The sequence below is a fragment of the Monodelphis domestica genome, chromosome 8 (genome assembly GCF_027887165.1).
Source record: "Monodelphis domestica isolate mMonDom1 chromosome 8, mMonDom1.pri, whole genome shotgun sequence".
In the NCBI taxonomy this organism is placed as follows: domain Eukaryota; kingdom Metazoa; phylum Chordata; class Mammalia; order Didelphimorphia; family Didelphidae; genus Monodelphis; species Monodelphis domestica.
Genome location: NC_077234.1, coordinates 67914590 through 67941082, shown reverse-complemented (window position 1 = coordinate 67941082; position 26493 = coordinate 67914590). Strand labels below are relative to the sequence as shown.

Here is a 26493-nt window from a genome sequence, read left to right as displayed (position 1 = left end):
CATAGTTTTAGAATGTTGCTGAGAGGTTAAAGGTCTCATCCAGTCATTAAGTGTCAGAGGCAGGATTTGTATCCTGGTCTTTTTGACTCTGAAGCCAGATCTTTATCCTATATTTCACAAAAGGTACTCCACTGAACACTAGGGACACAAAGACAAAAGTTAAAATATTCACTGGGCTAAATGAGCTTAAAAATCTAGAACTAGAGTGTGGGGAGGAGAGATTCAGAAAGAGTATGCATAAATTACTAACATTATACAAAGTAAATATAAACTTGAAAATGAGGATAATAATAGTACTTGCCTCCCAGGGTTATTGTGAGGATTAAATTAGATATTGTTTATAAAATTCTTTGTAGACATTAGAATGATATGAATATTCACTAGCTATTAAAACAATTCTGAATTTTTAGGGAACACTAAAAGTAGGGAAGATCAGGAAAGACCTTGTGGAAGAAGTAGTAGTTCTGTGATGAGCTTTGATAGGATGATGGTGAAGCAGTGGTTGAATAATCATTTCTCAGGAATGTTGTAGAGGGCATCCGTGCTTCAGATATGGGATAGACTAGATGACTTCCGAGTTCCCTTCTAATGCTGAGATTCTAGAAGGAAAGGAAGAAAAAGAGGAAAGAAGGGAGGAAGGTAGGGTGGGAGGAAGGAAAAGGAGGGAGAAAAAAGGAAGGAAGGAAGGAAGGAAGGAAGGAAGGAAGGAAGGAAGGAACGAACGAACGAACGAATGAACGAACGAACGAACGAACGAAGGAACGAAGGAACGAACGAACGGAGGGAGGGAGGGAGGGAGGAAGGAAGGTAGGAAGGAAGGAGGGAAGGAAGGAAGGAAGGAAGGAAGGAGGGAAGGAAGGAAGGAAGGAAGGAAGGAAGGAAGGAAGGAAGGAAGGAAGGAAGGAAGAAAGAAAGGGAGGAAAGGAGGAAGGGAGGAAAGAAGGGAAAGGAAAGGTAAATGTATTGCTCAGATTTACCCTGCACTAATTCACCTTCAACTGTAGAAATATAGAAAAGCTAAATTCCTATCATTGCCATTTCTTTTCATTTTGTTGAATGATATCTACAATGTGTCTATGATCTCTATGATGCTGTTACCAGATTATTGATAAATTATCTTGTGAAGTCATTTTAATGTATTATAGCTATCATTGGACACCCATCATACCACAGGACCAGGTATTCACATAAGCAAATGAACACATACCACAATATTATGAATAAATCAAGCAAAGCAATTTCCCACACACGCACACTTTTCACTTGCACTTGTGTGACTGCTAATTTATGTGCCACAATAAAATGTGGGCAAAACATCACAAATTATCTGCAACAACACTTTCATTCTGATTATCAACATTCTAGGCTGTTTATTCTTATATAAGATTGCTCTTCTCTAGCTTTTTGCCAAAGATCTGAAAGCCCTTTAGACATCCTTATTCGGAACTTTCAAATTGTTATGCCAACCTAGGTCAGAAGTTGAAATATATAAACAGTTTTTCTGTGCTTAAACTTAAAAGAAAAATCAGTCATCTGTATATGATCTGTGTTTGAGGAAAATGTAATTTTTCCCTCTGACAATGTGTTTATGGTTGTTAAGTTATCTTGATTGCCAAGAGAAATCTGTTTTCTGTGGCAGGCTTCTCTAGTTTAAAATGTCAGATGGTTCCCCCGCCCCCTTTCAACTAATTCACAAATTGACTTGACTCTCAACTAGGTTAAAAAAATAATTTCCTGAAAATTAAAAGTCTGGCACAATACTGCACTAAAAGTCCATTTATCTTGTCTTTTTTTATAAAGCTGTGTTGCAAGCTCTGGCACAGTTCCCACTTCCAGTAATGAAGATCCCCAAGGACACTTGGCATCTGAGATGTTTTCTTCCTGGACCCTGAAAAAGGACCTCAATTTCCTTATACAGAACTAAAACTGCCTGTGATTAGAGTACTTAATACCATACTATTCATTATCAGAAAGAAGGGAGGAAGAAGAGGAAATTCTGCATAGGTAAGGTGACTTCATAACACCATTTCTTACTATGTTTTTATCTCTCCAAGCAGGAGACCCATCACCTTATTCACCATACATGCAAACTTTGCAGAGAAGATCTTTGTACTTCAGTTATTATGGACCACACAGCCCTATAAGGTAAAAGCAAGTAAATACCTACATGGAACTCAGCAATGATTCATTCTTGTTTAATCAACTGTAACCAATGGTAGGCTACATCATGGTCTCAACATAAACCAGCCTAATCTTTTCCACTTGCCTGCAGGAAATAATGATGACACATACTTATTCAAGTCCCATAATACTCAGTAAAGCCTTCTCTTCCTCTCCCTCTTCTTCGTCAGATGGAGAAGCAGTCACTAGTCTTTTCAATCTTGAAATGATTAGCCTTTCCACTGGTGGAAATCTGGGACACCCTCACTATAAACAACAAGAATGTTTTTCTTTTAATGTACTTTCTAAAGGTTGGCATTTTCAATGGCTCTAAGAAAATTATTCTACCAAACTAACTTCTCTTTCAAAGTATTGAAGAGAAACAGAAAGCCTGAGAAGGACTGTTAGGTTGAAATGACCTCTGAGGAACTGAAGTACTTAGTGAGGATGAAGTGATAGGAGAATTTGTCCTGATTATGTTGTGATTGAGAGATTACAGGAGCTGGAAAGGCAAGAAAAAAATAGACTGTATTCCTGCCTCTGGGTAATAATAATCAAGTCACTTCAACACCTCTGAGACTCAGTTTCCTCATTTGTAAAATAAGAATAAGAATAATATACCTAGCGCCTCAAATGACCCTTTGTGAAAATTAAATAAGATAATGTATGTAACACAACTTGCAACCATGAAGTACTTTACAAATGTGACTGATTATCAGTCTAAGGTCCCTTCTTCCTTCTTTCTCCTCTTATTATTTTTTCTTATGTTCCATAATTCCATTCACTAGATCTATTACATAACATTGAATATGCTAATATAAGGACAGCATCAGTTTGGTGGCAGGGCAATTGGTGTCCATCATACCTCAATTACACCCTTTCAATGTATAATATAGTCTTCATGAATGTCAATGTCATCACATTGGGACATTCCTTATTTTTTCAGCTATTGATACCAAATTCCAATGCGGTTACAGAATTACATTTTTTACTTTATTACATTTGGAATATTGAAAGATTTTTCTTTATTAAATTAGTCTACATTAGGAGAGTCTGAAAGTCTTCTGATGCATGACCAGAGACAATTCCATCTGTTTTGTTTTTCTTATTCATGACATAGATGATTTTCTTTTAAACAGTGCATGTATTTCACTTTAATTCTAGTTTATGTCTGTCAAGATATATCAGCTATGATGTGTGGAGAGTTAACCATAGAATTTCGTGAAATGATTTGGGGCAGAAACTAGAAACAGCTTTGAAAAATGCTAGATAAAAAGAAGGATTTAGGGGGCATAAAACTGATAGAGGGATTTTGTCTACTGCCTGATGATTTTAAGATGCCAACCTGTTGGTATCTGAGGATTGTTACCATGGATTTAATTGATTTTGGTCCAGTTTCTGCTGGACAGGCATCAAATGCCACAAAAATCACTTCCAATTGCACTTGTTAGTATTTTACAACTGGGACTTGGGCCAAAGTAGGAACAGACATGAAAACTGAAACTTCCTATGGGCCCAAAAGTTCATCTCCCTTTATTAGAATTGAGTCATACCAGTATGGTACCTTCCAACTCTGGAACCTTTTACAGATTCAAAACTCTTTGTTTTGTTTTGTTTTCCTTGAAGTGTTCCATTTTCCAGTTTGTTTTGACACTTTTGACTATAAAAACATGGTGTCCAAGGATGTTGTGAAACTGAATTTTCAATTCAACTCAACCAACAATAATTAAGCATGTATCTTCAGTTAGACAATATCATAGTTCTAGGAACAAAAATAAAGGAGCAGGTAGTGGGGGGAGAACACAATCCCTGCCTTCAGGGAACTTACATTCTGCTCAGGGAATATAATCTGCAACCAAATAAATAAAGATAAAGTTAATACAAAATAATTTATTTAAGTAAATTAAAGAAGGACAGAGTAGTAATATGACAATAAGGAAAGACTTTTAACAGTAGCATTGCATCAAGGCATTCCTTAATTCTCAGTTATTCATATCAAATCCCAACATAATTATTTCACTTTATTTGCATTGGAAATATTGAAAGTTTTTCCTTATTAAATTAATATGCAGGTCACAAGAAGGGTACAATGTGCATGGGGGTATGTATGTGTTGGGGGGCATTAATTAAAACACTTCAATTGTGCCAGCTAGTACTTTCCAACCTGTATATTTTGCATTCATTTTCCTCCCGTGTCACAAAAAAAGGATATTAAGAAAATTCAGTTTATAGCAATTGAATGAGTTTCTTCCTACTACCATTTCAATTTTTGTTCATCTGTGAAATCTGAACCATTCATTCTAGGCATCACTTTGTGTCTATATCTCTTGAGGGCAGGTACTATTGTTGCTTCTGTAATCTAGTACCTGACACAAAACTGAACCACTAAAATTCCTCATTGGTTTGGTTTGGTTTGGTTTGGGGTTCTGGTTTTGGTTCTAGCTATCTGGCTATCTGTTTGCCTAGCTCTCATCTAGGTTGGGTGAGGAGAATCTTTGGAGTCATACAGAAGGCAGACCAATTAAGAATGAAGAATGTGAGGCAATAATGCCTGGTCTTGGGTTTCTTCCCTTGCACTGACACCATGTTGTGGAAGTATACCGATAGATTTCCATGTGCATTTGGGTTCATGTTCCATACTGCTTTAGTTTCCACACATAGCATGCACCATAGCTAGCAAATAGAGAGGGATGAAAGTAATATTCATATATATCATTATTTAGCTGAATTATACCATTTGAGTTTAATTTTAATATCTGATCCCTAAAGAAGGTTTGGGGCTTATATAATGGTCTGGTGTTTTGGTTGTTGTCATTTTCGGTGGCGTCTGACTTGAGCATTCCATTTGCAATTTTCTTGGCAGAGATACTGGGACATTTTGCTTTTTCCTTCTTGGTTCATTTCACAGATGAGGCTCAACAGGGTTAAGTGACTTGTGCAGGGTCACATAACTCATGAGCATCTAAGGTTAAATTAGAACTCAGGAAGAGAAGTCCTGCTGACTCCATTCTCAGCACTTTATCCACTGTGCCACCTAACTGCCCCAATAGCCTGGTATGTTCTGGCAACCCTTTTCCTAAGAAATCATCCGATTTAGCAAGTGACAACTTCCTTCTGGCTTTAATGCACTGGCTTTAGGGTGTAAATGGAATGGGTACAGGGATACTACCTACAGCTACAATAAAAAGAGATGTTCTACATGGAGATAGATCGTTTTTCTAATTTATAGGAAATTCCTTTCCGTGCTCAGGTAATTTAAGCATTTTCTTAAAAGGAACTAGGCTTTAAATGAGACTCCTATGGTTCTTCATTCTCCACAAAACAGTAATTAAATTAATTTATTGCACTGAAAGATTTTGGTATTGAAAGAGTATGTACATGACCTATTCATGTTGCAAGAAGAAAAATGATGATTTGGCAAAAGGACTTCATCTTCTTAAGACTTTTGATGTACTTTATGATATCCTGAAGTCTGAGAAGAAATTAAGCGTGTCATACAAAGTTCAAAAGTCATTTTTAAAATAGGTTGATAAAAATCTTCCATTTATTTTTGGGAATAAACATATTATCTTGTTAATTTTAAGAAAATAACCTGCCAACCTCACGATTTTGATCTGCTTTGCTTCTATATGCCTTCTCTTCTCCTTCTCCTTTTGGAGAAGCAACATGACACACTGAGCTGGTTTGAGAGTCAGGAACACCTGTTTTCAAGTATGTCCTCTGACAAATACTGTCTGTGTGACCTGGAGAAAGTTATTTCGCCTTTCAAAGCCACAGGCAACTTTCTAAGACCTCAGTTTGCAGATAATGCATATATTTGCATTGTCAAAGGGAATTGCTAACTAGAAGGTACCTATATATTAAAATAGCTAGCTTATCTAATGGTTACAACACTGATCCTGTAGTTAGCAAGACCTGAGGAAGAAGCTGGGTGGCTCAGTGGATTAAGAGTCAGGTCTAGAGACAGGAGGTCCTAGGTTCAAATCTGGCCTCAGACACTTCCCAGCTGTGTGACCCTGGGCAAGTCACTTAACCCCCATTGCCTAGCCCATACCACTCTTCTGCCTTGGAGCCAATACACAGTATTGACTCCAAGATGGAAAAAAAAAGAAGACCTGATTTCAAATTGGACTTTAGACACTAATTATTCGACCCTGGACATGTCACTTAACTAGCCTCTGTTTGCCCTAAACCATCAGACAATGAAATGGCAAATCACTCTAGAATCTTTCTCAAAGAAACCCCATGGCTAGTATGGTCCACTGGGTCATGAGAAGTCAGACATGACTGAATGATTATTGTTGAAATGTGTTGAAAAATAAAATAAATATCAACTTCTCTTTGTTCCAGGCTCTGGTATTTAATATCTTCCTCATTCACCAATGGAATGCATACTTAAAATCAATGTATCATAGTTAAAAAATCCATTGAATGGTTACATGCCATCCACTTAGCTCAAATGCTTATTGCCTTGAAACTAGTTATGTGACCCTAGACAAGTCACTTAACTAACCTCTGTTTGCTCTAAATCACTGGGCAAGGAAATGGCAAATCACTCTAGTATCTTTCTCAAGCAAACCCCATGATTTGATATTGCCTTGATATTCAGGAGTGTGCTGGAACCAAATTAAGCAACTCTCAAGAGCTGTTTTTTGGCTAGAGCATGTAGCATCCAAATGTTATAAGGAAAAAAAGGGGGCTTAAACAATTGGTTCCTTGATTTTCTAGACTTAAGAAAGTGATGAACAACATTAAGTTTAAACATAAATAGAACATATTAAACTTAAAAGTGAGTCATGATTTTCAGAGACCTGGTTGTTAAACATTTACTAGCACGTCACTACTATACCCATTTTTTTTTCATGAAAGGGATAATGGCTTAGTGGGTGCAGGGTGCTGTACTTGGAGTCAGGGAAGCTCAATTAGAATCTTCCCTCTGACACTTATAGTGTCTGGATAAATACTGTCCATGCCCCACCTCAAGCTTTTTTGTTGTTCTTTCTCAACCCTAAATAGCACCTTCAAAAGCACAGAAATTAGAAAGCAAGCAAGCTATGGGTAGCACAAATGTAATTTGAGAGTCAGTTTTAAAACCATCATTGCTGTACTTAGTAAGTAGAAATCCTTCTAGATGAACTACAAGGTTTTTTTTTTTAATTTAATAAAACATAGGGACTACTGATAGCTTTTCTCTCCTTCAAAGAAAAGTAGAAAGTATCTGTCATTACAGTACACTATTTCCCAGATGAGTTCAAGAATGCCCTTTCAGTTTGTATTTTGATCATCTAATAAACTCAACAATGCTTAAGAATGTCTTTTTAAAAGGAGAGAAAAATTATCAAAAAAGAATTTTAAAAATACCTTGAAAAGAAAAAATAGCATGGCCCTAACTAGAAAATGGCCTCTCAGAATGGGATAATCTCCTCTGGTGAGGCTTGGTAGACCAAAGAAAAGTGAAAAATGTAATCAATCCTGACTTTTAGGAGGGTCTTTGATTCTCTACCACACAACACACTCATCAATTAAATAGGAAATAAATAAGGTCTGAATTACATGATTCTTAGGTGAGTACACAATCCATTGGAAAGGCAGACCCAGGAAGAGGTTATCAATGAATCAATGTCAACCAGGGAACACATAACAAATGGTCTAACTGTTTTCTAGTGGTCAGTTCTGGACCTGTGGATATTTAACGTTTTCATCAGTGAACATAAAGGTTGATTTGTTCAAAAAGGCAGAAAAAGTGAGTCAGGATATGGGAAGATGGAGTATAGGATCACAGAGTTAGAGTGATAAAGGACTTCTGAGGTCATTTAGTCACCTCAGAGTGACTTGGTCAATAAAAGGGATCAGAAACAAATGGGATAAAAGCAAAGAGTACCAGGAAAGATGAATAGGATGAAAGCCTTTCTTAGATGAAATCATTCACAACACTTAAAGATGAACTCAGATGTCATCTACTTCAAGTCATCTCAGATGTCAAGTCTCCATAATCTCAAGTCAGATCTCCATAATCATAAGAGTGAGGAGGGAAGGGAACAAGAAACTTATAAAGCCCTTACCATATGACAGTCAAAGTGCCAAGCATTTTACAAATATCTCATTTGATCCTCATGACAATGTTGAGAAGTAGGTGCAATTATTATTTGCATTTTACAGGTGAGAAAAATGAAGAAGACAGAGATTAAGTGACTTGCCAAGAGCCACACATAAGTAAGAATCTGAAATCAGATTTGAACTCATCTTCTATAATCCAGACTCAATGTTCTCTCTATGTACTGCATAACCTAGCTACATACATGAGAAGTAATTTCTCTTTTTCCGCATCATTTATTGTACTTTTTTTGTACCTCTCCAATGTACAAATCACATTTCATTTTTGGTAGTTATTTGTGCTCTTGTGTTTACTGTTCAGATTCTAAGTTATTTGAGGATAGGAAGCATAATTTATTCATCTTCAAATCCTTGCTACCATTTACATAGTGCCTTTAAATATGAGTAGATACTTAATACATGCATGTTTACTTTAAAGTTTAATGTGGAATGGGGTTTAAATCTTGGCTTTTTCTTTATTATTTGTGACCAATCATGATAGAATGGTGGACAAGATTACCAAGATATAATGGAAAGACATTTTGAAGGAAAGAATAACCTGTATCTCAACAACATCTCCAAAATATCTTTGTTGTATGGCCATGGGCAAAGTATTTAATCTCCCTGGGTTTTATTTCTTCATCTGTAAAATGGGGATGATCATGATAACTGCCATCCTTGCCTCAAAGGATTGCTTTGACAATTGAAAGAGATAATATATACAAAGCTCTTTGCAAACCTTAAAGTGCTAAATAAATGTCATCTGTTATTTTCATTTCTCTGTTTTGATGCTTTACAGTTCACACATGTGTTACTTCTGAAGGCAACAAGATAGTTCTTGCCCACAGTATAGGTAGATTTCTTTCCAGGACAAAGGCACATTCCTAATCTATTATTCTTTCCTGTAACTATATAAATAATTGAGAAAAGTTCACAAGAATCACTCTTGTCAAAGAGAAGTGAGTGAAGATCTCAGTTCTATATGCAAATCATATATTCCATAAAATGTGATTCTATGTTTTAGGTTTCTGCCTGTTAGGTCACTGCTGAAGCAGAAACCTAAACTGATCTACTTGAAAATACAAGACTCAAAAGAGTCAATATTTAATCCTGATAATGGTCCTAATTTGGAAGATTTTACTGGGGATTTTATAGGTATTAATATATTTCAGTCTCAGCAGCATGGTATAGTGGAAAGCATATTGAATTTGCAATCAGAAGATTTGATTTTGAATCCTACCTCTGACACTACATCTCTGGTACTCAGGTTCCTCCTCTCTAACTAGAGGATTTCACTAGTTGACCACTTGGGTTCCTTCCAATTGTCAACCTATGATCCTAGATTGCGATGAGTCCCATTTTGTCTTATGCAATGCGTGTTTTACTCATCACAGTGCTCCTCTTCTTATTACAAGAAACATTTACACTGGCTGGATGCAAACATTCTTTAGCAGTGGAATAATTAAATATCATGTTTCTTTCATTCCTTTTTTGTGATCATTAAGTAATCCCTGGTGGTAAGAAAAACATAGTGCTATAAATGGCACCACTATGAGTATAGTATGATACATTTTACTGTGTCTGAAAAGTAAATGATTTTGCAAATATGTTTTATAGAATTTTCATGAATATGAAAGATATTCAAAAGTGGCTAGGAAAAACATTGCATACACAATTAGGTAAAAATAGCGAAAGTGTGATTTATTTTACATTGCCATTATATAAGCTTATTTATTCAAATATATGCATAATTTATATTAGTAAGTTTTAATGCAAATAAGCACCTATTATTAATTCTATACATAGATGAGATCAAAGCTGAGAGATGTTATAATATGAAGAAATTGGGCTTGCTCACACAAATTAAAGACTTTGGGCATAAAGAAGGATTCTCTCAATTTGTTTTGAGTTTTGAAAAATGTTTTGATGTGTTAGGAGTGGATGGGGAATCATTTTTAAATTAACTATCACCACTACTACCACCAAGCAATTTATTATTTTCCAGATATGCTGTGCTAGATACTGGGAACAGAAAGACAAAAGTTAAACAGCCCTCAAGGAGCTTGCATTCTATTTCAGCAAAATGGAATAGGAATACTTGTATAGAGACATAAATAAATCTAATGCATAGACAGAAATTGCCAAATAATTTCAGAAAAGTAGGGGAAAGCAACAAGATATCTGATTGGATATGGAATTTAAGCTACTCTGCAAAAGAAGCTAGAAATTCTGTAAAGCAGAGATGAAAATGGGAGATGCTAGAGGCATAGGGGATACCTATGCAAAGATATAGAGGTGAGAGATAGACTATTACATAAGAAGAAGAGTAAGTAGGTCAATTTGATTGAAATGTTGCATAAGGAGAGTAATATTCAACCAGTATGGAAAGATAGATTGAACTCAAATTATGAAATGTCAGACCAAGGAGGCTGTATTTTATTCTAGAGACAATAGTGAGTCACTGAAGCTTAGTTGCTAAAGATTTATCAAATTCATCAGATAAACTGCTGCTGTCATTTCACTTAGATATGTAGATTAAAGTAAAAAAAGCATATTAGATTTATTGTCTTATGTCAGCCCTTATGTAATCACAAGACTTTGGAGCTAGAAGGATATCTGGGATCTAGGTTATCTAGTCCAAACTACTCATTCGAAAGATGAAGAAATTGAGATTTAGAGAATCACTTCCCTTGCCCAACATCAAGCAGTATGGCATGGGGGGGGGAGAGGAAAACTGGAAAAAATGAATTTAAACTTTATAGTTGCTTCTTGCCATCTGTGTCACCTTGTGCAAGATGACTTAACTTTGGGGGTTTATGAGCTTCAGTTTTCTATTCTGTAAAATGAGCATGTTGTACTAAATGAATGTTTCCTTCCACTGATAAATCACTTGAGCCTGTAAGTGTGAAGATTTTAACCAAGATGCTCTGCTTAGGACCAAACTGGAGAAGCAGCTCTGAAGATTCAAGGAATCTTGAGGAAGAGGAAGAGGACCAGGCTGAATGAGGAGAAAGGAATTAATATATGAGTAGAAGAGGAAGTGATAAGAGATCTTAAAGAAAGACTAGACTATGATGTGATACTGGAGAAAATGGACCAAAAATCAACACCTTCAGAATTCTCTCAACAATAAGACTTGCTGCCATTTTGTGTAGAGTTGAGGGACTTCTGGGATGCCATTAAAAGCATTTCCTTAAATAAATCTAAAATCAAAAGTTATCCTCATATATAATGTAATCTCTCAACCTCCCTGACAAGATCAAGAGTAAAGCAAGTTCAAAGGACTTGATCTCATCCTTAAGATCTTTATCTTTTAAGAAGAGGGCTTCATAGTCATTGGCTGATGAGGTTGATTGAAAGGAGCTATAGCTCCCATCCAGGGGAGAGTATCATCATTAGATGAAAGATTGAGTTGCAGATGTCTATAAGGATATCATTTCATCCAAGAACTATGGCTGAATCATAGTATGCCAACGATAAGATTGACAGTTCAGACTGAAAGAGCCTTCTTCAGAGTACATTTCAAGAGCTGTAGTCTTTTCATGCTATAGGATTGTAGAGGCCATCTGGTCAAAACCCCTCATTTGCCAGATCAGAAAAATGAAAGGCAGGAAGATTAAATAACTTGCCCTAGTTCCAGAACCCATGCTCTTTGATTTCAGATTCAGTATCTTTTCACTGTACAATATGGTGACCTAGAAAGGGCACAGGACACCCAAGCTGGAGGAGAGCAGGTCTAAGAATAGCCTAATGCCGTTGGTAGAAAACACTAGAAGCTTCACAGCAATGGAGGCTAAGTATTCCCTCCTTGTTTGCATGCTAGTCTGAAGTCTTCCCTGCCTAGCTATCCTTACATGTGCAGATGCCCATGTGTTCCCCATGTGAAGCCTTCCCAAATATAATTCCTATAAAGGTACCCTCTTTAATGAGTGTGTGTTTTTATAGGAGAATAATTGCAAAGTTTATGATGGAATATTCTATTATTTCCTTATGTATATTGTTATACAATTAAATATCTATGTTATAAAATTAATGTGTTCAACAGCTGACTGGTAAAGGCAGAATGAGAGAAAGGTCTTGAGCTTTACTTTGGGGAGAATTCTAATCCAGTAAGAGGAGCAAGAGTTATGGGAACACCAAAGGTATAAAAGTCAGTCAGAGGGGAAAATCTAATAACTCTAAACTTCGGTGTAGGATACTAGATTAGTGACCAACAGCTTATCCCTTAGCAATGAGCTTTCCTTCCTAACTGCTTTAAGATAAAATAGTGAGACTCCTAAATCAATCAGCCTGTACTTATTTGGCATAAACCTCAAGAAGGCCAAAGATAGAAGGAAAGGATTCAAATGTGAAAAAAAAATATCCATGTCATGACTTTTTATTGCATCAGAAACCTAGAAATAAAATGGGTGTCCATTAATTGGGAAGGAGGTACATAAATTGTGGTATCTTTATATAACTTATGAAATGGGATATTACCATACTGTAAGAAATAAAAAATATAACCCAAAGGGCAAGAGATGTATAAACTGAGGCAAAATTGAAATGAGCAAAATCATCATAATGTAAAAGTAAACAATTTTGAAGGATTTCAGAACTCTGATGAAACAGTGACTTCATAACTTTAGAAGACTGATGGTGAAGTAAGTGTGCCTGATTCTAACTTCTTGCTACAGAGCTGATGGGCTGAAGGAGAACAATAAAATGTCCACTTTTCAGATATGGTCAATGTGTTCATTTGTTTTACTTGACAATATTTATTCATTACAAGGGAGGACATCTATCTGGGGAGAAGGACAGTTAGTGGATAGTGATAGAGATACAAGAATTATGTTTTAAAAAGCAGAGGTAACAATAAAATATTTTAAGATATTCAAAAAAAGACATACAGAAATGGTTTCAAATTGAGTAATTTTTGTTGTTCCTTATTAAAAATAAACTATAACAGAAGTTCAATTTATTATACAATCCTTTTTATTCTTTTTTATTGAAATACTTGAGTTTGTTGATAATAGTTCATAATAAAAAGTAAATTTTAAGTAAATTTTAAAATACATTAAAAAGTCTTTGAACAATAGTCCCTACCTTTATACTGCTGGTGATCCCCGGATGAAATGTAATATTCTGAGATATAATTGTGACAAAACTGAAGGTACATTATTATTTTTTAAAAAGTGATTAAGAGGATAATGGGACATAATTAAATATGGCTTCCACCTTTATTCTATCATCTGGGTTTCAGATTCAAATAAATTGGATGAATATCCTTTCTCTTTGGTTCTAAATCACCTAGAACATCTCAGTTGAGCCTCAATACTCATGCCAAAAAGAATACCTGGAATCACTGACAAAGAGAGCACCTAACAGCCTTCCCAGCAACATCCTCTTAATCTCTTAAAATAGGGACAGAAAACTTCTATAGCCATAAAACAGTCATCCCAAAAATCCTAGGCCATCTCCTAAAAAGCTAGCATTTTGCTACAAGGAACAGTTGCATAATTTATCTTTCTAAGACAAGATCCATTTCTACCTTGAATCTCATTTGTTCCAGCCATCTATCCTGCCACCTAACTCAATTTCTCAATTCTAATCTAACCCACTGACTGCACATCTTTATCCTCTACCTTCTCTCATCATTGATTCCTACCCATAATCTTTCCCCAACCTACTATATTTGCCTTTTTTTTCAATAATCATCTTTTTTCTCATTTGCATTCTTTCCTGACCCCTGACTAATTTTCTTTTAGTTAAGGATTCTAAGATGGAGGACAGACAAGAAAAATACAAAAAGAATTCACTTGCCTATCAACACCCAATAGCCACTGTTTCCTAGGAAAGAGATATAAGCAACAAAGAAGGTCAAGAAAGTTAGATGATTTTTTGAGAAAATAATACTTAGGGTATAAAGATCATTAAACTTTGAATGAATACATAGACATATGATTTTCTAATTTCCTTTCATCAGCATTTGAATTTCCTCAATAATTGCTTATCGACTCCCACTCTAAATAGTCCGTTTTGATACCTATACATTAGATCTGATGGTTGGCGTAATTCCAATAGGGCTGAAATTCTGAGTTGCTTTTGTTGTTGTTATTGGGAGTGGTAGTGATGGTGTGAGAATGTCTTAATATTTGTATCCCCAGCAACTAGCACAATGCCTCAGACTAACTGGGCACTTAAGAGATGTTTCTTGAATTGAATTCATTCACAACATCTGCTAGTTCTATGTTGCCAACCTCATCCTGGGGCTAAGAGTTCTCTGGACATGCCTCAGTTAACCTAAGCCTAACACAGCCCATGCAGGACAGAAAAGAATGTTCATCATGGTGGAATAATCAGTCTCTCTGCCTCCAATCAAAATTCTAACAAAGCCACCCTAGCTAGGTAAGAATATTTTCTAGTTGAAATGACATCCCCCAGGAAGAAATCCAATTAAATTCTTTAACTATCTGTTCATTATAAGTATATGGCCTCTTGCATGATGGCAGGTCTAGGAGAAAGATCCAACATAATCTTTAATTCAAGAACCACAACCTTCAGTAATTTCAGATCTAAAGAGGGAAGAAAACATTGGATAAACATTTAGAAAATACAATAAAGGATTATGAGAAAAAAAGAGAAATGAGAAAAATAAAGAGAATTCTCTTAAATATAGCAGATTTCAACAAACAGATCATTGCCACCCAAAGAAAGAGTTATTGTGAGAAACAAAAGAGAATAGGATAATTATATGGTCTTTGAGAAAAATGATATCAAGGGCACAAAGATCATTGACCTTTGCACCAACACAGGTACACACACACATACACACACACACACACACACTCCATATATGGAGAGAAAAACCTAGTTGTATAAACAGAATGCACAGGAGGATGAAACATGCTGAGAAAAGTACAAAGAAATGCCAAAAGCTTGTTCAGGTAATTCTTTTTTTAACAAAAGCTAAGAGAAAACATATCTTTGGAAAAGACAGAAATAGAAAACATTCCTTAAAATATGTTGAAACAACAACAAAAAAAAGATAAAGGAAAATTCTGCCTTCTGTTAAAATCAGTAAAGAAAACTGTTAACAGATGACACAAGAAGGTTAAAGGTACTTTACCATCTTTATCTTTAAAAAAGGTGGGGGAGAGAACAGGTGGGCAGCACATGGATTAATAATGTGTGGAGGGATATTAAACTAGTGGTGAAGAAGAGCTTCTAAAAGACATTTTACTCCTCTTTTCCATCTGACTATATTTGCATAATGTTCCAAGACCCTAGGAGGAATAGTATATGCTAGAATATATATCCTATATTCTATCCTATGCTTCCATCTGGACTGAAGTCTCGCTGTAAATCTGAAAAAATTCACTAATCTCTGCCTGCCCCAGTTCCCTCATCTGTAAAATGGCAATTGTAATAACACCTATTCCCAGGGTTGTTATGAGGATCAAATGAAATATTTTTAAAGTGCTTATCACAATGTCTGGCACACAGTAATCACTAAATTAATATTGGGTAAGCCAACATTTTTGTTATCATCATTGTTATTATTAATTTCTGAACACATCTAGAAAGGCATTGCAGGAGAATAAATGGAGCATTAGGCTTAGAGTCTGAAAGACCTAGGTCCAGATCTTGCCCCAGATACCTACTAAATGTGAGAACCTGAGCAAATCATTTAACAATTTCTGTGCCTCAGTTCCTTATTTAGAAAGTGAGTATGTAGACCTTCCAGTTATGAATCTATACATATTTTTTACATTTTATTTATCTGTTTTTCCATCTGGTATGAAATCCCACAAGTCCTCTCATCCACAAATCAAAAATTCTCAATATCTTCACCCATTCTTTGTCTCTTTCCTCCTATCTTAAAGAATGAACTCTATCCCTTCTCACTGTCATTTGATCTAATCCCCTCTGGTTGCTTTGAAGACCTTATTCTATCAATCATTCCCTCTTTCACAATACATAATCCCTTCCTCCCTACCGCTTCTCTCCTCTCAGCATAAAATCATGCTCAGATTTTTTTTCAAATTTTAAAGAAGTCTTCCCTCCCCTCTTTTAGAATCCTTTCACTGCCTGTTTCTAAAGAGTAATCTGAACCCAACATTTTCACTTTCTTATATCTCCTTTGTTTAACCTTCCTGTTAAATGATCATAAGAATTTAAAATAGAGCTGTGCCCACAAAAAGTAGCTAATAAATCTTATTTGAAGCCAAAGTGAAAGTATTAGTTACATGGATCCAACAGCCTGAAAAACTTGTGCTCAAAATGGCAGGACTCATTTTTATTGCCAGTTTGTTAAATGACTAATCCAAGACAACAAATATTTATCAAACACCTTTTATATATTAGTTAGAAATACACATATAGAAAACAACATTGTATAAAATCTCAAGGATGATGACATGAGCAAGCCATAGAAAGACTAAAGTTGAGAAGAAAAGAAGGGTTTGGGCAAAAGATGATGAATTCAGTTTAAATGTGTTGAATTTGAAGTGTCACGGAGATATCCAGGAGGTCTTAGAGATTCAGTTGGAAATGTGTGACTGAACCCTTCCTAGTTTGGTGGATATGTCAATCACCTCTGAAGTCACGGAAGCAAAGGAAGAGATAAGTGGAGAATAGAGCCTTGGAACACCTAAGCCTAGTGAGTAAGGTTGGTGGGAAATTAATTAAAAGAAGGAATTCAAGAGTGATCAGGCAGGTTGCCAGACAGTTCTAAGAGAGAGCAAAGACATAGAAATAAAGAATAGGAAGAGTATAAAGAAAGGGAATTGCCAAAGGTATCAAATGCTGAAGGAAAATCAAAGACTGGCTGAGAAGAGGCTATTAGATCTGTTGATTAGAAATCATTATGGGACATATGCAGAGAGGTATGATGGTATGTTGAAATTCCAGCTTTTTAATTTTGGCTTAATATTGACATGAAATTGGAGTTTGCTCCTAGAATTCCACAGGAATGAAAAGTTGCATATTTTCTATTGGTTTCCATAAGACTATTACTTACATTTTTTCATTTCATTTGGTGCATATTTCTGAAATTAACAATATTTTTAAATGTTTGGTCACAATAACTTGAGGATACCAGGTCATATCCTGCCTCTACTTTTACTGTTCTTGAGCAACCAAGACTAAGCCTTTCTTAAATACATGGAAATAGATATAGGAATTGGCTCACATACACCGAATCATATACCATGCTATAGTCATTACTGTTGATAAAGTTCCTTTTCTCCAACATGAAATTTCTCTGCACACCACTGAAAAATATATTACGGATAATCAATATACTTTATTTTAAGCCTTACATGAAATACCTTTCTCAATATGTTTAATTTCCATTAAAATTCCTCTGCTGCTCTGTAGCATTATACAGAGTGAATGACTCTTAAAAAGTAAATCCATTTGAAGCTAATATGTATAACTAAATCATATGGTTCGTTGAAAGGTCACAAAGCCAGACCTCTTTTATGTAAGATGAACATACACAGGCAAAGTAGTTGTAAGTTGAATAAATGGCATGGGATCTATTTTAAAATGAGCTATAAGCTTGGAGCCACATTTGACTTTCTTTCCACATAGAGGTGGACACACAATGAGATAAATCATGACTCTTAAAATGTAATCAGTAGAGTCATAAACTGATACAGCATAGTCTACAACACCAACAAAACTGATCCTGGAAAAGATTGTTACCAATAGTCATTAGAATGGGAGGAATGGAGAAAGGAGAGGATGGGGAATATCTAGAATCAGAATGAAATGTGGAAGAGAAGGAGAAAATATCCTTGGATGTCTTAAGATTTCCGTAAGGTTTTGATTGCTAATAAATAATAATAACAACAATAATAATAGCTACCATCCATGTAGCGCCATGAGGTTCACAAAGGACTTGAGAAATATTATCTCATTTGATGCTCACAGCAATCTAGGACATGGGGTGCTATTTATGTGGGCAGGAGAGTATCCACCCTAATGAAAATGCTATCAGAACTTTCCAAATGTGAGGCAACCAAACTGGAATGAAGTCCCAAATGCCCTGACTTTGATGTAGTTCTGAATATTCATCATATGTGAGCATTTAGAATAGGTTGTTCCAATACAGGAAAACTTAAGAATTTATTGTTTATTGTTTTTAAGTTGTATCCAACTATTATTGATGCCTTTGGGGGTTTACTTAGCAAAGATAATTGGAGTGGTTTGCCATTTTCTTCTATGGCTCAGACAAAAAGTGACTTGCTCAGAATCACACAGCTAATAAATGTTTGAGACCAAATTTGAACTCAGGACTTCCCAAATCCAAGCCTGGCACTCTATCCACTGTGCTACCTAGCAACATGATATAGAGGTTTTAATAGATCAAATTGATTTTTAAAATATTTTTTCTCCCGATACAGGAGCCTTAGCACTGAGACCAGGTCAAAGGGGAAAAGGGGGTGTGAATATTAAAAAAAAACATGGAAAAATGTGGATAATAAAAATATATATTTTATTATACAATATACACAATAAAATAAAAGAATGCTTTTGATGGAAAAAATCTTAGAGGTTTTCTAGCTTAACTCTAATTTTACAAAATAGGATAGTGAGATATAAAAGGGTGAAGAATGTAGAGATTTAGTGAAAGTCCTAGTATACAAATCCAGATCTCTTGCCCCACAGTCCAGTGCTCCTGTATAGCAGGAAGCTTTTGCAAAGTATACATTACACTGGTCATTTTATTTCTCAATACAACAGACATTTATTAAGTGCCTTAATAAATGAAAGTCACTGTGAGTGTCACCAAGGATAGAGACAAAAAAAAATGAAAACAACTACTATACTCAAGGAGCTTTTTTTTTTTTTTTTCAAAATAAAGAGGGATGATTCAAAGCAGAAAAAAATGGTTCTGGAGCCAGGAAATCCTAAATTCAAACCCAGCCTCAGACATTTACTATCTGTATAACCCTGGGCAAATCGCTTAAACCCTGTTTGCCTTAGTTTCCTCAACTGTAAAATATGGATAATAATAGCACCTATCTCAGTGTTATAAGAATCAAATGATATGATACTTGTAAAAAAGTGTTTAGCATAATTTCTGGCATATAATAGACACTATTTAAATGCTAATTCCTTCCCCCACTCTAATAAGTGTATTATGAATGTCTCAGGATTAGGGATTGTTAGAATAGTTCCCATAGGGGTGGGAAGAACCATAAAAAATGTTTTTAAAGATGTAAAAATGTCTTGGTGATAAAACTTAAAGAGTGTCTGACATTCTCTTAGTGTGATGTGGTGATAATCAACACTCATGTCTCCTCTGATTTTCTCCTTCCTCTTCTGAGTCAAATTTGCCATAGTCTCTACGTATTACATTGTCACCTTGTTCATACTCATAGTTAAATTTTAATTATGAGGTCAGCTCTCAAAGACTGCTAAATCTGTGAGCTGATAATGTGATTTGGCAGCCCCAATAGCTAATGAAATCTATGGTTACATTAAGGGAGGATAGATCAATGATGGAGCCTGCAAATACTTATTAAACATTCAAAATTATATATTATATTTGTTGTCCAAAGATCTTGTTAATAAGTGGAAATTAGAACCTGCTTTTTAAAACTATCATTTATGTATAATTGTCAAGAGAGATTGATAGTTACAAAAGGTCATATGGCATGGGGGTGGAGATTGAACAGGATGTCAGAAAACCTGGTTCTGGGCTGAGGTGAGTCCATGATTATGTGACTTTGGACAAGTCATTCTATCAGTTTCCTCAATTACAACTATTATATACCCTCATTTTCCTTTCACAAGGCAGTAGAAAAATATGATCATAAAGTTTCTGTTCAGCTCTAAAATCACATGATATAATGAACTCAAGGATGAAAACCCATTTTATATATGTAAAGAAAAACCACTTCTGGGTCTCTAGGTTATATCAAAAAGTATTCACACCAGCCTCATCATTCAGTGACTCTGAATAGTGCACACCCAAGATGGAGCCCTTACCCTTCAAAATGGAAACTTGAAGCTATCTGCATACTATGGCATCTCTAGACTGCCTAAATTGTAAGGAAGAGCTGTTAATTAAAAGGATTTAGGGTAGAATTGTGGCAAAATAAATCATTTCAAACATCAACCAAAAGCAAACTATTTGTCATTGAGATGACCTTAAGTGAGGTGCTCCCCATTTCTACTCAGATTAAAATAGTTTATACAAAGCTCATTGAAAAACAATGTTCTGGGAACAGCTAAGTGTTTCAGGATAGAGAGCCAGATCTGAAATCTGGAGAATCTGGGTTCAAATCTGGTCTCAGATACTTCTAGCTCTGTGACTCTGGGAAAGTCACTTTACTCCAGTTACCTAGCCCTTATTGCTCTTCTGCCTTGGAACCAATACCTAGTACCAATTCTAAGACAGAAGGCAAGGGAAAGAAAAGAAAACAAAAGAAAACAAAACAAAAGAGAAGAGAAAAAAAGAAAAAGAGAAGAGAAAAGAAAAGAAAAGTAAAGAAGAGAAGAGAAAAGAAAGGAAGAGAAGAGAAAAGAAAGGAAGAGAAGAGAAAAGAAAGGAAGAGAAGAAAAGAGAAGAGGAGAGGAGAGGAGAGGAGAGGAGAGGAGAGGAGAGGAGAGGAGAGGAGAGGAGAGGAGAGGAGAGGAGAGGAGAGGAGAGGAGAGGAGAGGAGAGGAGAGGAGAGGAGAGGAGAGGAGAGGAGAGAAGAGAAGAGAAGAGAAGAGAAGAGAAGAGAAGAGAAGAGAAGAGAAGAGAAGAGAAGAGAAGAGAAGAGAAGAGAAGAGAAGAGAAGAGAAGAGAAGAGAAGAGAAGAGAAGAGAAGAAAGGAAAGGAAAGGAAAGGAAAGGAAAGGAAAGGAAAGGAAAGGAAAGGAAAGGAAAGGAAAGGAAAGGAAAGGAAAGGAAAGGAAAGGAAAGGAAAGGAAAGGAAAGATTGTGATCTGGACATTTGGGTTTATAAAGACTCATTTTTATCTTAAAGATGTCTCTAAATTTTTTTTGTCTTTTTTTTTTATCCCTGCCTATGGTCTTCTTACCTTAATCTCCAGTCTACTTATAAAATATCAGGTGGCAAGAATACAACTTGATGACTTACTTTAAATAGCTTTAGTAATCAATCATCAAAATGGTTTTAAAGGGCCACATTGTACACAGGGCAACATGAGGTCATACTTTGTCAAGGATTTAACTTATTCAAAAGAATTTCACAGCATGTTAGGGAGACTTTACCACTGGCTGAACAACATCTTAATCAGTTAAGAAATAAAGACTCAGCATTAACACCTGAGCACACCCACTGCCATTTGCCTATATAGTTTGTGTGAAAAAAGATCTGGGAATTTTAGGGCATTGCTAAATATGTGAGGCAACAATGTGATTTGGCAGCCCCCAAAAACTAATGGAATCTATGGTTCCATTAAGAGAGGTACATGGTAGGAGCACAGGAGGCAATAGTCTCTTTGTGATCTGCCTTAATCAGAACACTTTCAGAAAGATATGTTAAATCCTAGGTAACATATTTAGAAAGGACTTTGATAAGTTTGAGTGTCCAAAGTAGAATGATAGACACAAAATACCAGTAAATGTAAGATTCTTGAGGACAGAAATTGTTCATTCTTATCTTTACAGGGTTTCAGAGGATTTTGTCTACAGTAATTGCTTAATGCTTGTTTATTGAATTGAATGTTAAGTTATCAGCTGTATGATGCCATGTTGACACAAGATATCAAGCATTTCCTTCATTTTATTTAATAATATTATATTTATCAGGAAAAGAGCAATGATATGGTCTTTATTTTGACAGAAGCTTTCTGCATAGTCAATCAATCACAAAATGAGTGGCACTGGACATCTTTCAAAGTCATTAGGACCTAGACACTCCACTTATGTAGTCTTCAATCACCCATAATTAAGTGTGCAAGTCAAACAAATTGTAGAAAGCAAGAATTCTTTCTTACATTCAAACAAACTCTTTTTTTTTTTTGGTACTAGCTTGACTGTTTTCTCTTGCTTAGAACTCCATGAAACTGGAAAACAACTGATCAGTTCTTTTCTTTTCAGTCTAAACCTATTAGTAGATATTAATCAAATCATGGTTTGTCTTTTTTATTTCTCTCCAATAGGTTAAACAGCATCAATTCCAATTCAATTCAATAATTACTACAACTACTGTGGATAAAGACCTGATTTCCCTCTTACCTATTATTAGGGCTTTTCTCTAAACCTTTCTGATTTTGCAAAGTAAGGATATCACAAAAGAAAAATAATAATGAGATTTGCTTTGATTAAATGCCTCAAGAATGAGTGTAAATTACTTTCCATGTCTTCAATGCCATATTAATTTTTAAATGGAACAATATTGTTTTACTTTTTAAAAATAATAGTATTCATTATTTATTTCATATTCAGCTTATGATCAGCTTTGACAAGTTATTTTCATAGTAGTGGACTGAGAAGAGGATAATTTAAATAATAGATAGTAGGGTGCTAAATCCATTCATCCCCAAAAAAAGAGTTTAAAAATGAAAGTAAAGAATTAACGTATACTCATGGATTTGAAGATTCAAAAACCAGCGAATCCTGTGAACCAATATGAGGTGTATATTTGAAATATAGAATCAGCCAAGATTTTTATGCATTTACTTTTTCACATTACCAATGCCCCCAGGACATTTAGATAGTGACTAATGCCAATAAGCCTAATGTGTGACAAATATAGGCAAATTTCATTTTTCCTGGTTCATTTATTTTCTTTAAATTATGTTAAGTACTTAAATAATTAGTTTAAACATGCTCACAGCCAAACAAAAGCAAAAAATATTGGGAAGGAAAGGGGAAAACGTGTTTGCCTTTATTCTTAAACCAGTTTTACTCTGCATGGAATGTAGACTTATTGACCATTGTAATTGCCTTTTCTGGAATAAGTGAGAGACATATTGCCATTCCCCCGATACCCCAAGAGGAGTAAACATCCATTGAAAAGGCTCTGGTGGTATATTTACAGTTTGTATCAAGAAGTTCAGTCATTAACAGCTTCTGAAAAATTCCTGCAATAGAAAATATGCTATGTTAAAAGTCCTATTCCCAGTACTGTTGGGAGTAAATTAAAGTAGCATATTTTAAGTTTGTATTTGGGGGGGGGGGGATACTAATGGTTATTCTAATTTTGTTCTAGATTATAAAGTTTGTGTTTTTTAAATGGAAGCTCTTTAAAGTAGAAGCTTTGGGGTCCATGAACATAAAATTGTTGCTTTCATTCCATATCACTCTCTCCCACATTTAAAACCATACATTTTAAAGTATCAGTATAAATTAAAAAAAAAAACAAGAAGATAAATACCTCTCATACTCAAGAACTTCATCAGTCACCTTCCCTGAAGCAAAGAAGAGAGGGAGATGTTCCAAATGGGAAACTAATATCCAATAATGTACTTATATCCTGTTTATTCAACAGCAATGCTTTGCTTGATCTTTCAACTACTATGAGCAATAGAGCAGAATGGAGAGAAAAGTGGAGAGTCAGAAAGACTTGGGTTCTAGTATTGACTCAAGATCCCAACCTTGGCATGGAAATAGCATTAGAGTTGGAGAAGACTTTGGTATGAATACCAACTCTACCTAACGACTACCACTACCACTACTGCTACTGCTACTACTACTACTAATAATGATAATAATAATATCACTACTATTGTTGTTGCTTCTACTATTACTAGTAGTAATAATAAAAATAATATTGATACTTCCACTATTACTAGTAATAATAACAATAATTACATTGCTATTCCTATTTCCTATCATTACTATTACTACTAATAATAGTAGTAATAATAATATGCCGTTGCTTCTATTACTAGCAATAATAACAATAATAGCAAGATTGCTTCCATTGTTGTTGCTGCTACTACTACTGATAATAATAGTAATAATAATATTGCTATTATCACTAAAACTATTAGTAATATAATAATGCCACTATTACTGTTAATGACAATATTGATAATTGATGCATATATAGTATTTTATGCTTTGAAAAGCTTTTTATGTATGTTCTCATTTATTCCTCACAGCAACCCTGTGAGGTCAGAAATGCAGATATTACCTCCTTCTTTTTAAATAAATGGAGAAAATGAGGTTTAAGTAGCTCCGCGGTTAGCTAGTGTTGGAGGCAGTATTCAAGCATCAGTTTTCCTGGCTCTAAGTTGAGTATTTTATCCATCCTGTACAATGATGGATATGATCTTGGACAGGTTACTTCACTTTTCAAGGCTTTAGCTTCCTTAGAGATGACCTTCAAAGTACCTTTCAGGTACTTTCCATTCATTAAGTCCATGATTAAGACCATTAAATCCATTCATAAAGTCTATGATTCTCAAAGCCTCGGTTTCTTCATCAGTTTTCACTAGATGATCCCCAAATCCCCTTTTTTTACAGCTCTGCCCATCTATGATTTTAAATATGCTAAAAGAGGAGAGATATTATACTTTAGTTAAATTTCACCCCATGTCTGAGCTATTAAGTATTAATAACGGCTTCTTTCTTTAAGATTGCAGGTGGTAATATATATTTAACCTCTTTTGTGGGGGGTGTGAGAGAGAGGAATAATTGAGGAGGGTTAGTTTCCCACTCTCTTGATAATTGAGTCCTAGTATTCAGAAATTATGTCTATAAATTGGGATATTTGCCTTTCAAGGTTTGCTTACAGATTTTGTCAAATGAATGTATAACCCATGAACTATAATTAGGAATATCCAGCTGTTAACAGAAAGCTTGGTATGCAAAGATTCAGTGCCTGAAGCAAGATTAAGAATCAGTTTCTGGTAATCCTAAAATAATATTAACTGCCAATGATTGGGAAATGTACTAAAAAGAACAAGTGATTTAGAAAAACCATAGCATTGCAGAGGTGAGAGAGACCTTGAAAAGTTATTTGATCTCGTGTTCTACTTTCATACAATATAACACTTATCATTTTCTAGAGAGAGGAGAATCTATACTATATTTTAAGGTCTTCCAGTTATATCCCTCCATCCCTAAATACTCACACCTTGGAACACACCTTTAATATGAGCCTAGGTGACTGTTGCTCTGGATAGTATTAGTAAGAACTATTAGAAAGGAGAAAGTGTAGAGGAAAAGATAATGAGTTTTGATGCATTTGAGAGACTTATGGGAGTGGATGAGTAGGTCGTGGAAACTGAGTATTCACTGAGGGTATTTGATGAGATATAAGTACCCATGGTGAAGTCTCTTAGTATGAAGGTATAAGATTGGAAGGAAAGACTCTTAATGAAGCACTCAACTCAATGAGGAAGGAACATAACATTATATCAATACTAGCACTGATGTATTCAATATAGCAATAACAACATTAAAGAGGAAAAGAAAAGCAACACATTTTCTTTTTTATTTTCATTTTTAAATATTTTCCATGTTAAATGATTCATTTTCTTTCCCTTCCCTCTTCCCTTCTCCCCTCCCAGAACCAACAATCAACCCCACTGGGCTGTACAAATGTTATCACTTGATATCTATTTTCATATTATTCATCTTAAAGCAACATATTTTTTTTAAAAAAAATGAATTATATCTAATTCAGAGAAGAGGAAGAAAAGTAGGTTTTGGACTTTGTTTTTATTGTTTTATTTGGTTTTGTCTCTACATTTTTATATTCAGTTTCTAAGAATAAATAAGGTTGGTCACAGCAAGCTAAATATTTCCCCCTTAGTGAAGAAGTTATTGCTCAACATATATACTATCATTTCCTCACCTTCCCCTTCCCCTCTGCCAAAAAATAATAACAAACTCAAATATGGGTTATGCAAATGTGACCCAAATCTGAGACACAAAAGCAATTCTTGGGTTAAAGTAAAAAGACAAAAGTAATTGATGATTTTTGATCAGATCTTCCTGACCAAAAAGGGAAGAATTCTCCCTAGTATTTCTTCTTTGATTAAAGAGATATCAAGGGCAAAAGTCTACAACAGTGGTATAAATAGTTTGCTTTTTCATTTTTCCCCCTTTCTGTAATCTAGGAGAAATTATTGAGTTTACCAATGAATTTTCATTTTTAATCTTCACTACATAACATAAACAGTGGACAGCACAAGGTGTGGTAAGATAGCCTAACCGTGAATACAAGATAATCTGTGCTCTAGTCCCAGCTATGCCACAATCATACCATGTTGAGCACATAATAGAACTTTTTGCTTATCCATACTGAATTTTATTACTTTGAGTTGATTCAAAGGTCCA

At 35.1% G+C, this 26493-nt stretch overlaps 1 long non-coding RNA gene across 1 annotated transcript in view; it reads left to right on the top strand.

The window, feature by feature from the left end:
• The window catches only part of LOC103104159 (uncharacterized), a 54511-nt gene that overhangs the window by 13647 nt on the left and 14371 nt on the right, over nt 1–26493 (top strand). Inside the window, exon 2 of the long non-coding RNA XR_471998.3 lies at nt 2058–2145. This is a non-coding gene — a long non-coding RNA (uncharacterized LOC103104159). The remainder of the gene's footprint in view (nt 1–2057; nt 2146–26493) is intronic.